The sequence below is a fragment of the Staurois parvus genome, unplaced genomic scaffold, assembly GCF_062004578.1.
Source record: "Staurois parvus isolate SC_StPar_1 unplaced genomic scaffold, SC_StPar_1.0 ptg001521l, whole genome shotgun sequence".
In the NCBI taxonomy this organism is placed as follows: Eukaryota; Metazoa; Chordata; class Amphibia; order Anura; family Ranidae; genus Staurois; species Staurois parvus.
This window is the reverse complement of record NW_028319317.1, coordinates 503,547-517,303: the sequence shown is the minus strand read 5'-3', so window position 1 is coordinate 517,303 and position 13,757 is coordinate 503,547. Positions and strand designations below refer to the sequence as shown.

The 13,757-nt window shown below is 54.6% G+C and overlaps 1 protein-coding gene across 1 annotated transcript in view; it reads right to left on the bottom strand.

Annotated features, from left to right (window-relative positions):
• The window catches only part of LOC149435412 (uncharacterized), a 73,728-nt gene extending 73,637 nt beyond the window's left edge, over nucleotides 1-91 (bottom strand). Inside the window, 1 exon segment of the mRNA XM_089662702.1 lies at nucleotides 6-91. The gene's annotated coding sequence lies outside the window, so the exon portion shown is untranslated.
• Nucleotides 92-13,757: the final 13,666 nt, after the last annotated feature.

Sequence of the window (13,757 nt, the reverse complement as noted above, 5' to 3'; positions counted from 1 at the left end):
CTCACCTCTCTTCCCCGCTCTCAGCTTCGTTTCTTCCGGCCTGTCCTCCCCTGACAGCCGCCTCGCTCCTCAGACGGCTACTTCCGGTGCATCAGTCAAGCCGCGCCCACTTCCGGAGTGTGTACTGCTCATCTCTTCCCCCCGGGAACTGAGGACAAGGGTGGGCGGTTCCTAGATGGACCCAGTACTATATGCAATCTTATGACCGGTGCAGCTACAGACAGGTCCTCTTTATACAGTCCCAGACCTAGGACCGGTGCTAACACAGGTGCTCTTTACACAGTCCCAGTCCTGGACCGGTGCAGACACAGACAGGTCCTCATTATACAGTCCAAGGACTGCTGCAGCCACAGACAGGTCCTCTTTACACAGTCCCAGTCCTGGACCGGTGCAGACACAGACAGGTCCTCTTTACACAGTCCTCAGTCCCAGTACTGGACTGGTGCAGACACAGACAGGTCCTCTTTACACAGTCCTCAGTCCCAGTACTGGACCGGTGCAGACACAGACAGGTCCTCTTTACACAGTCCTCAGTCCCAGTACTGGACCGGTGCAGACACAGACAGGTCCTCTTTATGCAGTCCCAGTCCAAGGACCGGTGCAGACACAGACAGGTCCTCATTACACAGTCCTCAGTCCCAGTCCTGGACCAGTGCAGACACAGAGAGGTCCTCATTACACAGTCCCAGTCCTATAACCGGTGCAGACACAGACAGGTCCTCATTACATAGTCCCAGTCCTGGACCGGTGCAGACACAGACAGGTCCTCTTTATACAGTCCCAGTCCTAGGACCGGTGAAGACACAGACAGGTCCTCTTTACACAGTCCTCAGTCCAAGGACCGGTGCAGACACAGACAGGTCCTCATTACACAGTCCTCAGTCCAAGGACCGGTGCAGACACAGACAGGTCCTCATTACACAGTCCTCAGTCCAAGGACCAGTGCAGACACAGACAGGTCCTCATTACACAGTCCTCAGTCCAAGGACCAGTGCAGACACAGACAGGTCCTCATTACACAGTCCTCAGTCCCAGTCCTATGACTGGTGCAGACACAGATAGGTCCTCATTACACAGTCCTCAGTCCCAGTCCTGCATCGGTGCAGACACAGACAGGTCCTCATTACACAGTCCTCAGTCGTGGATCGGTGCAGACACAGACAGGTCCTCATTACACAGTCCCAGTCCTGGATCGGTGCAGACACAGACAGGTCCTCATTAAACAGTCCTCAGTCCCAGTCCTGGATCGGTACAGACACAGCCAGGTCCTCATTACACAGTCCTCAGTCCTGGATCGGTGCAGACACAGACAGATCCTCATTACACAGTCCTCAGTCCTGGATCGGTGCAGACACAGACAGATCCTCATTACACAGTCCTTAGTCCTGGATCGGTGCAGACACAGACAGGTCCTCATTACACAGTCCCAGTCCTGGATCGGTGCAGACACAGACAGGTCCTCATTAAACAGTCCTCAGTCCCAGTCCTGGATCGGTACAGACACAGCCAGGTCCTCATTACACAGTGCTCAGTCCTGGATCGGTGCAGACACAGACAGATCCTCATTACACAGTCCTCAGTCCTGGATCGGTGCAGACACAGACAGGTCCTCATTACACAGTCCTCAGTCCCAGTCCTGGATCGGTACAGACACAGCCAGGTCCTCATTACACAGTCCTCAGTCCTGGATCGGTGCAGACACAGACAGATCCTCATTACACAGTCCTCAGTCCTGGATCGGTGCAGACACAGACAGATCCTCATTACACAGTCCTTAGTCCTGGATCGGTGCAGACACAGACAGGTCCTCATTACACAGTCCTTAGTCCTGGATCGGTGCAGACACAGACAGGTCCTCATTACACAGTCCTCAGTCCCAGTCCTATGACTGGTGCAGACACAGACAGGTCCTCATTACACAGTCCTCAGTCCCAGTCCTATGACTGGTGCAGACACAGACAGGTCCTTATTACACAGTCCTCAGTCCCAGTCCAGGACCGGTGCAGACACAGCCAGGTCCTCCCTCTCCCTCCTGAGGATCTCCCCTCCTGACCAGGCCATTGTTTGTGTTACAGTGACCATTGCGCGGTCGTGCAGCGCTGCACCCCGATGACATTTCCTCCTCCCTCCCCCGGGTGGATCTCTCTCGGGGGTATTTCATCCTTTGTGCACTGTTTATTTTCTGCTATAAACGGCAGTTTTCTGATAATAAACAACATTTTGGACTTTTTGCTATAAAACTCGTCCAGTGAAAAAAATGTTAAAAATCAAATTTCATCATCAATTTCAGCCAAAATGTATTCTCAGAAAAAATCCCGATCCGTGTAAATGAATCTGTTTAGGTGGCAGTTATCGCGTCTACAAATGGCGGCAGAGATACGGGGTTTAATTTTTTTTTTTACTAGTAATGGCGGCGATCAGCGATTTATAGCGGGACTGCGACCGGCATTCTGACACTGGGGGGGGGGGGGGGGGGGAATGACTTGGTGTCACTGACATCCTCAATGACACCAATGCCAATAAAAAGCACTGACACTGTACTAATGGCACTGGGCAGGAAGGGGTTAACATGATGGGCGATCAAAGGGTTAACTGTGTGCTGGGAGTGTTTTACTAGGGGGCGGGGTCTGTGTGCTGGGAGTGTTTTACTAAGGGGCGGGGTCTGTGTGCTGGGAGCGTTTTACTAGGGGGCGGGGTCTGTGTGCTGGGAGCAGTTTAATAGGGGGTGGGGTCTGTGTGCTGGGAGCGTTTTACTAGGGGGCGGGGTCTGTGTGCTGGTAGTGTTTTACTAGGGGGCGGGGTCTGTGTGCTGGGAGTGTTTTACTAAGGGGCGGGGTCTGTGTGCTGGGAGTGTTTTACTAGGGGGCGGGGTCTGTGTGCTGGGAACCTTTTACTAAGGGTCAGGGTCTGTGTGCTGGTAGTGTTTTACTAAGGGGCGGGGTCTGTGTGCTGGGAGCGTTTTACTAGGGGGCGGGGTCTGTGTGCTGGGAGCGTTTTACTAGGGGGCGGGGTCTGTGTGCTGGGAGCGTTTTACTAGGGGGCGGGGTCTGTGTGCTGGGAGTGTTTTACTAGGGGGCGGGGTCTGTGTGCTGGGAGCGTTTAAACTAAAGGGCGGGGTCTGTGTGCTGGGAGTGTTTTACTAGGGGGCGGGGTCTGTGTGCTGGGCGTGTTTTACTAGGGAGACATGCTGCTGTGCAGAGAGATACACAGCAGCATGTCCTTGCTGACAGGGGAGAGATCTGTGTTGTTTGCGCACAGGTATCTCCCCTTGCTGGGTCCCGTGATGGACATCTCTAGCCACCAATGGCAGCGCAGGTAGGGCGGCGCACGGTGTATATATATATATCAGGGGCGGACTGACAACTCATGGGGCCCCAGGGCAATAGGGGATCATGGGGCCCCTGTGTCCTCGCCCACACCCAAACCACACCCAAAAAAGCCTCTGAAAGATACCAGGGGCATCTCATGGGGCCCCCTACTGACCCCGGGCCCAATGGTCAGTCCACTGATATATATATACGTGACTACTGCCACCCGGTAGCAGTAGTTCTCTATGGGGGGCAAGCGGTTATTGAATCATTGAGTGGAGGAGGGGGCGGGTCTTGTGTTTGCGTAGGGGGAGGAGTATAATTTGAATGTTCCATTGACCCCCCCATTTTCTGGGATCCTATGGAAGGGGGGATTAATGTGTCACTGATTACAAATGATGGAGGGCGGGGCTTTTAAATGGCCATCGACCACCAATGATTGTGAGGTTTTTTTATGGGGGGGTGAATTGGGAGGTTAGTCCATGACATGTTCTCTGTGTGGAAGCAGCGGTCTCCCCGCGGAGGTCCAGCACCCCCTGCCAGCATGCTGCAGAGAAGGGACCCTTGTTCTCTGTGTGGAAGCAGCGGTCTCCCTGCACAGGTCCAGCACACCCTGCCAGCATGCTGCAGAGAAGGGACCCTTGTTCTCTGTGTGGAAGCAGCGGTCTCCCTGCACAGGTCCAGCACACCCTGCCAGCATGCTGCAGAGAAGGGACCCTTGTTCTCTGTGTGGAAGCAGCGGTCTCCCTGCACAGGTCCAGCACACCCTGTCAGCATGCTGCAGAGAAGGGACCCTTGTTCTCTGTATGGAAGCAGCGGTCTCCCCGCGGAGGTCCAGCACCCTCTGCCAGCATGCTGCAGAGAAGGGACCCTTGTTCTCTGTGTGGAAGCAGCGGTCTCCCCGCGGAGGTCCAGCACCCCCTGCCAGCATGCTGCAGAGAAGGGACCCTTGTTCTCTGTGTGGAAGCAGCGGTCTCCCCGCGGAGGTCCAGCACCCCCTGCCAGCATGCTGCAAAGAAGGGACCCTTGTTCTCTGTATGGAAGCAGCGGTCTCCCTGCACAGGTCCAGCACACCCTGCCAGCATGCTGCAGAGAAGGGACCCTTGTTCTCTGTGTGGAAGCAGCGGTCTCCCTGCACAGGTCCAGCACACCCTGCCAGCATGCTGCAGAGAAGGGACCCTTGTTCTCTGTGTGGAAGCAGCGGTCTCCCCGCGGAAGTCCAGCACCCCCCTCTACTCAATCAGAGCTACTGCTCTCCAATCAGCGGTGAATATGTGATCTAATGACTGCAGAGCTATAGGCCTGACTCAGTGGAGGGCATGTTGGACCTCTGCGGGGAGACTGCTGTTTCTACCCATTGGAGCAGGTTCATTCTCTGCAGCATGCTGGCAGGGGACAGGCTTTCCTACTCAGGCTGTGGCTGCTTCTTTTTTTTTTGGGAAGGAAACCAACTTTATTCAACTGATTTCAAATGAAAATTCTGTCAGGCTGGAATCCCCGTGTATACAGTCACAGGGTAAGTAGACATCCGCCCAGCATTAGTCAGCCTCGACTCTGACCCCAGCACACCGCGCTCACCTAATTCCCCAGCATTAGTCAGCCTCGACTCTGACCCCAGCACACTGCGCTCACCTAATTCCCCAGCCGTAGTCAGCCTCGACTCTGACCCCGGAACACCGCGCTCACCTAATTCCCCAGCCGTAGTCAGCCTCGACTGTGACCCCGGAACACCGCGCTCACCTAATTCCCCAGCCGTAGTCAGCCTCGACTCTGACCCCGGAACACCGCGCTCACCTAATTCCCCAGCCGTAGTCAGCCTCGACTCTGACCCCAGCACACCGTGCTCACCTAATTCCCCAGCCGTAGTCAGCCTCGACTCTGACCCCGGAACACCGCGCTCACCTAATTCCCCAGCCGTAGTCAGCCTCGACTGTGACCCCAGCACACCGCGCTCACCTAATTCCCCAGCCGTAGTCAGCCTCGACTCTGACCCCAGCACACTGCGCTCACCTAATTCCCCAGCCGTAGTCAGCCTCGACTCTGACCCCGGAACACCGCGCTCACCTAATTCCCCAGCCGTAGTCAGCCTCGACTCTGACCCCGGAACACCGCGCTCACCTAATTCCCCAGCCGTAGTCAGCCTCGACTCTGACCCCAGCACACCACGCTCACCTAATTCCCCAGCCGTAGTCAGCCTCGACTCTGACCCCAGCACACCGCGCTCACCTAATTCCCCAGCCGTAGTCAGCCTCGACTGTGACCCCAGCACACCGCGCTCACCTAATTCCCCAGCATTAGTCAGCCTCGACTCTGACCCCAGCACACTGCGCTCACCTAATTCCCCAGCCGTAGTCAGCCTCGACTCTGACCCCGGAACACCGCGCTCACCTAATTCCCCAGCCGTAGTCAGCCTCGACTGTGACCCCAGCACACCGCACTCACCTAATTCCCCAGCCGTAGTCAGCCTCGACTCTGACCCCAGCACACCACGCTCACCTAATTCCCCAGCCGTAGTCAGCCTCGACTCTGACCCCAGCACACCGCGCTCACCTAATTCCCCAGCCGTAGTCAGCCTCGACTCTGACCCCGGAACACCGCGCTCACCTAATTCCCCAGCCGTAGTCAGCCTCGACTCTGACCCCGGAACACCGCGCTCACCTAATTCCCCAGCCGTAGTCAGCCTCGACTCTGACCCCAGCACACCGCGCTCACCTTCACCTAATTCCCCAGCCGTAGTCAGCCTCGACTCTGACCCCAGCACACCACGCTCACCTAATTCCCCAGCCGTAGTCAGCCACGACTCTGACCCCGGAACACTGCGCTCACCTAATTCCCCAGCCGTAGTCAGCCTCGACTCTGACCCCAGCACACCGCGCTCACCTTCACCTAATTCCCCAGCCGTAGTCAGCCTCGACTGTGACCCCAGCACACCGCGCTCACCTAACTCCCCAGCCGTAGTCAGCCTCGACTGTGACCCCAGCACACCACGCTCACCTTCACCTAATTCCCCAGCCGTAGTCAGCCTCGACTCTGACCCCAGCACACCGCGCTCACCTAATTCCCGAGCCGTAGTCAGCATCGACTCTGACCCCAGCACACCGCGCTCACCTAATTCCCCAGCCGTAGTCAGCTGACTAGCAGAGGAGATATCACTCCTGTCTCTGAACACATGGAAGGGGTCTAGAGCTGGGCTGCAGTTAGCTATATTGGCCATGAGGTGGCGCTGGTACACCTGTCTGTATGGGAAGACTGCTCTGCATGCAGCTGCACAGGCCAGTACATGTTCTTAAAGGGGATGTACACCCCGACCATGGCCGACTCTTCTCTGCTGCCTTCTGGTACGTTAAATATACCATGGAAATTATTTTGTTATACAGCGCCTTGGAAAAGCCTTCCTCCCCCTGGAAATGTTCCCCATGTTGTCATGTGACAAGCAAACATGTCAACGTATTGTAGTGGGATTGGACGTGATAGATCTGGGGGGTCCCCAAACTTTAGGAGGGCCGGACTGTGGCCAGTGGGAGCAGAAAAGGTCCCAAAATCAGTTGGTAAAAAACAATGGCCCAACATTGGTGTCATTGGGGGGAATAGTGCCCCATCATTGGTGTCAGTGGGAGGAATAGTGCCCCGTCATTGGTGTCATTGGGGGGAATAGTGCCCCATCATTGGTGTCAGTGGGAGGAATAGTGCCCCGTCATTGGTATCAGTGGGAGGGATATTGCCCCATCATTGGTGTCAGTGGGAGGAATAGTGCCCCATCATTGGTATCAGTGGGAGGAATAGTGCCCCATCATTGGTGTCAGTGGGAGGAATAGTGCCCCATCATTGGTGTCAGTGGGAGGAATAGTGCCCCATCATTGGTGTCAGTGGAGGAATAGTGCCCCATCATTGGTGTCAGTGGGGGGAATAGTGCCCCATCATTGGTGTCAGTGGAGGAATAGTGCCCCATCATTGGTGTCAGTGGGAGGAATAGTGCCCCATCATTGGTGTCAGTGGGAGGAATAGTGCCCCATCATTGGTGTCAGTGGGAGGAATAGTGCCCCATCATTGGTGTCAGTGGGAGGAATAGTGCCCCATCATTGGTGTCAGTGGGAGGAATAGTGCCCCATCATTGGTGTCAGTGGGAGGAATAGTGCCCCATCATTGGTATCAGTGGGAGGAATAGTGCCCCATCATTGGTGTCAGTGGGAGGAATAGTGCCCCATCATTGGTGTCAGTGGGAGGAATAGTGCCCCATCATTGGGAGAAATTGTGCCATTTGTGTCAGTGGGGGGGAATTATGTCACATTTGGTGTCAGTGGATGAAATAGTGCCCCAAGGGCTGGATGAAAGCAAGCAGTTAAAGCTGGGCCGCAGTTTGGAGACCACTTTGATGGACCGACACAAAGTGACACAGAATTGTGAAGTGGAAGGAAAATGAGAAATGGTTCCAACATTTGTGACCAATAAATCTGTGAAAAATGCGGCGGCATTTGTATTCAGCCCCCTTTCCTCTGATCCCCCTAACTAAAATCTAGTGGAACCGATTGCCTTCAGGAGTCACCTGATTAGTACACAGATTCCCCCCCCCCCCACACTGTGTGTCATGTGATCTCAGTATAAATCCAGCTGTTCTGTGACACCCTCAGAGGTTTGTTAGAGAACATTAGTGTGAGGATTGTGGGGAGGCGGGGCCGGCATTTGAGGGTTAGAACAGGTGGTGAGGAAGTGAAATCTCACTCCCTCTGAAGAGCGATTCACCATGATTAGAGGAATTGAACCTCCCCCCCCAACTACCCCGCTACTACCCCTCCTCCCCCCAACTACCCCGCTACTACCCCTCCTCCCCCAACTACCCCACTACTACCCCTCCTCCCCCAACTACCCCTCTACTACCCCTCCTCCCCCCAACTACCCCTCTACTACCCCTCCTCCCCCCAACTACCCCGCTACTACCCCTCCTCCCCCAATTACCCCTCCTCCTCCAACTATCCCAACTATCCCACTACTACCCCTCCTCTCCCCAACTACCCCGCTACTACCCCTCCTCCCCCAACTACCCCGCTACTACCCCTCCTCCCCCCAACTACCCCGCTACTACCCCTCCTCCCCCCAACTACCACACTACTATCCCCCACTATACCCCTCCTCACTCCACTACTACCCCACTACCCCAGTACTATCCATCATCACCCCAACTACCTCACTACTACACTTCTACTCCATCATACCCCTCATCACCTCAATTACCCCCTACTACCTCTGTATACCTCTTATCACCCCAACTACCCCACTGCTACCCCAGTATACCCCTCATCACTCCAACTACCCCTCTACTACCCCTCCTCTTCCAACTACCCCTCCTTCCCCCAACTACCCCTCCTCCCCCCCAACTACCCCACTACTACTCCACCTCTGCAGCATGCTGGCGGGGGACAGGCTTTTCTGCTCAGGCTGTGGCTGCTTTAGAAGGAGAACTGTAGGACCTTGGAAACCTTTTGTTTTGATGAATTTGTTCTGTGTGGAAGCAGGGGTCTCTCTGCAGAGGTCTGATATGCCCCCTGTTGAGTCAGCCAATCAGGAGAGCTCATGCTTCCTGTGGATTGGACAGCTCTAGCAGTGGTGTATATGGTATATCTCCAGGTACAGGCTGACCCGCTGTGTATACATTGTATGGTGGCACCAGGGAGTGGCTGCAATTTGTGCAATTGAATTGCAAACCGATCGAATAGCCAAGACTTCCCTCCTCTTCGATGCAGACTCAGCTTAGATCAGAGGTGATCCAACAGAGTCGATCGTCCAGGTCAGAATATTATCAATCGTTTTGTATCAATCGGCAGCACTGAGATCCTTTGTTCCTGAACAGATCAGATGATGAGAGGTCGGTGACGTGATCTATAACGATCGATGGATTGGGCCATTGACTACAGCACGATTCTTCCTATCAGAGGAGCATGATAGAAAAAGAGATCGCTCATTCATTGCAGAGTAGATGGCCAACATTAGCGTCACCATACATGTTACAATCTGATAATATGAACATTGTACAATCAAATATAGATTTACCAACCCTATATAACATGAGGACCGGCCTGATCTGTCCAATCGTCTGCGTCCAATCAGGACTTGGCACTACATACACAAAGGAGATTGTACAATCAGATTGTAATGTGTGTAGTGAGATGTATTGCCCCTCCAGGGTCTTTCAGTCACTTCTTGTCTCACTCTTACCAGACTACAACCCCCAACTAACCCCCCATCTACCCCTCTACCACCCCTCTACCATTCCTCCATACCCCTCCACCACCCCTCTACTACCCCAACTAACCCCCCATCTACCTTTCCACCACCCCTCTACCATTCCTCCATACCCCTCCACCACCCCTCTACTACCCAACTAACCCCCCATCTACCCCTCTACCACTCCTCCATACCCCTCCACCACCCCTCTATACCCCCCTACTACCCCATCTAACCCCCCATCTACCCCTCTACCACCCCTCTACCATTCCTCCATACCCCTCCACCACCCCTCTACTACCCCAACTAACCCCCCATCTACCTTTCCACCACCCCTCTACCATTCCTCCATACCCCTCTACTATCCCAACTAACCCCCCATTTACCCCTCCACCACCCCTCTATACCCCTCCACCACCCCTCTATACTCCTCCACCATTCCTCCATACCCCTCTACTACCCCATCTACGCCTCTACCATTTCTCATTACCCCTCTACTACCCCATCTACCCCTCTACCATTCCTCCATACCCCTCTACTACCCCAACTAACCCCCATCTACCCCTCCACCACCCCTCTATACCCCTCTACCATTCCTCCATACCCCTCCACCACCCCTCTATACTCCTCCACCACCCCTCTATACCCCTCTACCATTCCTCCATACCCCTCCACCACCCCTCTATACCCCTCCACCACCCCCTATACCCCTCCACCACCCCCCTATACCCCTCTACCATTCCTCCATACCCCTCCACCACCCCTCTATACTCCTCCACCACCCCTCTATACCCCTCTACCATTCCTCCATACCCCTCCACCACCCCTCTATACCCCTCTACCATTCCTCCATACCCCTCTACCACCCCCCTATACCCCTCTACCATTCCTCCATAGCCCTCCACCACCCCTCTATTCTCCTCCACCACCCCTCTATACCCCTCCACCACCCCTCCATACCCCTCTACCATTCCTCCATACCCCTCTACTACCCCAACTAACCCCCCATACCCTTCCATAGTCATCTACCACCACCCCCATACCCCTCTATATTCCTCCACCACCCCTCCATACACCTCCTTAGTCATCTACCACCCCTCCATACCCCTCTACCACCGCTTCATACCCCTCTACCATCCCTCCAAACCCCTCCATAGTCATCTACCACCCCTCCATACCCCTCTACTACCCCACTATACCCCTCCACCACCCCTCTAGCTTTCCTCCACACCGCTCTACTACCCCAACTAACCCCCTATACTCCTCCACAGTCATCTACCACCCCTCCATACCACTCTACTATCCCACTATAGCCCTCCATAGTCATCTAACACCCCTCCATACCCCTCTACTTCCCCACTATACCCCTCCATAGTCATCTTCGACCCCTCCATATCCCTCTACTACCCCACTATACACCTCCATAGTCATCTACCACCCCTCCATACCCCTCTACTTCCCCACTCTACCCCTCCATACTTATTTATCACCCTTCCATACCTCACTACTACCCCTCCATACCCTTCCTCTACAACACCATACCCTTTCATACCACTCCACCACCCCCCTATACCCCTCCACCACCCCCCTATACCCCTCTACCATTCCTCCATAGCCCTCCACCACCCCTCTATTCTCCTCCACCACCCCTCTATACCCCTCCACCACCCCTCCATACCCCTCTACCATTCCTCCATACCCCTCTACTACCCCAACTAACCCCCCATACCCTTCCATAGTCATCTACCACCACCCCCATACCCCTCTATATTCCTCCACCACCCCTCCATACACCTCCTTAGTCATCTACCACCCCTCCATACCCCTCCACCACCGCTTCATACCCCTCTACCATCCCTCCAAACCCCTCCATAGTCATCTACCACCCCTCCATACCCCTCTACTACCCCACTATACCCCTCCACCACCCCCCTATACCCCTCTACCATTCCTCCATAGCCCTCCACCACCCCTCTATTCTCCTCCACCACCCCTCTATACCCCTCCACCACCCCTCCATACCCCTCTACCATTCCTCCATACCCCTCTACTACCCCAACTAACCCCCCATACCCTTCCATAGTCATCTACCACCACCCCCATACCCCTCTATATTCCTCCACCACCCCTCCATACACCTCCTTAGTCATCTACCACCCCTCCATACCCCTCCACCACCGCTTCATACCCCTCTACCATCCCTCCAAACCCCTCCATAGTCATCTACCACCCCTCCATACCCCTCTACTACCCCACTATACCCCTCCACCACCCCTCTAGCATTCCTCCACACCGCTCTACTACCCCAACTAACCCCCTATACTCCTCCACAGTCATCTACCACCCCTCCATACCACTCTACTATCCCACTATAGCCCTCCATAGTCATCTACCACCCCTCCATACCCCTCTACTTCCCCACTATACCCCTCCATAGTCATCTTCGACCCCTCCATACCCCTCTACTACCCCACTATACACCTCCATAGTCATCTACCACCCCTCCATACCCCTCTACTTCCCCACTCTACCCCATCCATACTTATTTATCACCCTTCCATACCTCACTACTACCCCTCCATACCCTTCCTCTACAACACCATACCCTTTCATACCACTCCACCATTCCTCTATACCCCTCTACCACCCCTTCATACCCCTCTACTACCCCACATTACCCTTCTACCACCCCTCTATACCCCTCCAGTACCCCTTCATACCCCTCTACCATCCCTCTATACCCCTCTACCATTCCTCCATACCCCTCTACTACCCCAACTAACCCCCCATACCCCTGCATAGTTATCTATCACCCCTCCATACCCCTCTACTACCCCACTCTAACCTTCCATACTTATCTATCACCCTTCCATGCCCCACTACTACTCCACCATACATTTCTACTACAACATCATTCCTCTCCATACACCTCCGCCATACCTCCATACTTGTCCCCCATACCTGCATACCCTGCTACCATTCCTCCATACTCCTCTACTGCCCCAACTAACCCCCCCATACCCCTCCATAGTCATCTACCACCCCTCCATACCCCTCTATCACCCCTCTATACCCCTCTACTACCTCTCCATAGTCCCAACTATGTCACCATATCCCTCTACAACCCCATTATCCACCACCCCTCCATACTTAAGACTAATACACTATACCCCTCATCAGTCTAACTACCCCTTCTCACCCCTCCTATACCCTTCCATATCATCTACCACCTCTCCATACCCTCAGCTACTCTCAAATACCCCTTATTATCCTAACTACTTCTCCATACCCCTCTTCCACCCCTCTATACCCCTTCACCACCCCTCCATACCCCTTGACTACCCTTTTCTACCCCTCTACCACCCCTCTATACTGCCCAGCTACTCCTTCATGCCCCTTCACCAACCCTCCATACCCCTCTTTCACCTCTCTGTACCCCTCCACGAACTCTCCATACCTCTCTTCCACCCCTATTTACCCCTTCACCAACCTTTCATACGCCTCTTTCACCTCTCTGTACCCCTCCATGAACTCTCCATACCTCTCTTCCACCCCTTTTTACCCCTCCACCAACCCTCCATACCCCTCTTTGACCTCCCTATACCCCTCCACGAACTCTCCATACCCACCTTCCACCTCTCTTTACCCCTCCACCAACCCTCCATACTCCTCTTCCACCTCTCTATACCCCTCCACGAACTCTCCATACCCACCTTCCACCCCTATTTACCCCTCCACCAACCCTCCATACTCCTCTTCCACCTCTCTATACCCCTCCAAGAACTCTCCATACTCACCTTCCACACCTATTTACCCCTCCACCAACCCTCCATTCTCCTCTTCCACCTCTCTATACCCCTCCACCAACCCTCCATACCCACCTTCCACCTCTCTATACCCCTCCACCAACCCTCCATACTCCTCTTCCACCTCTCTATACCCCTCCACCAACCCTCCATACTCCTCTTCCACCTCTCTATACCTCTGCATGAACTCACCATACCCACCTTCCACCCCTATTTACCCCTCCGCCAACCCTCCATACTCCTCTTCCACCTCTCTATACCCCTCCGCCAACCCTCCATACTCCTCTTCCACCTCTCTATACCCCTCCGCCAACCCTCCATACTCCTCTTCCACCTCTCTATACCCCTCCGCCAACCCTCCATACTCCTCTTCCACCTCTCTATACCCCTCCGCCAACCCTCCATACTCCTCTTCCACCTCTCT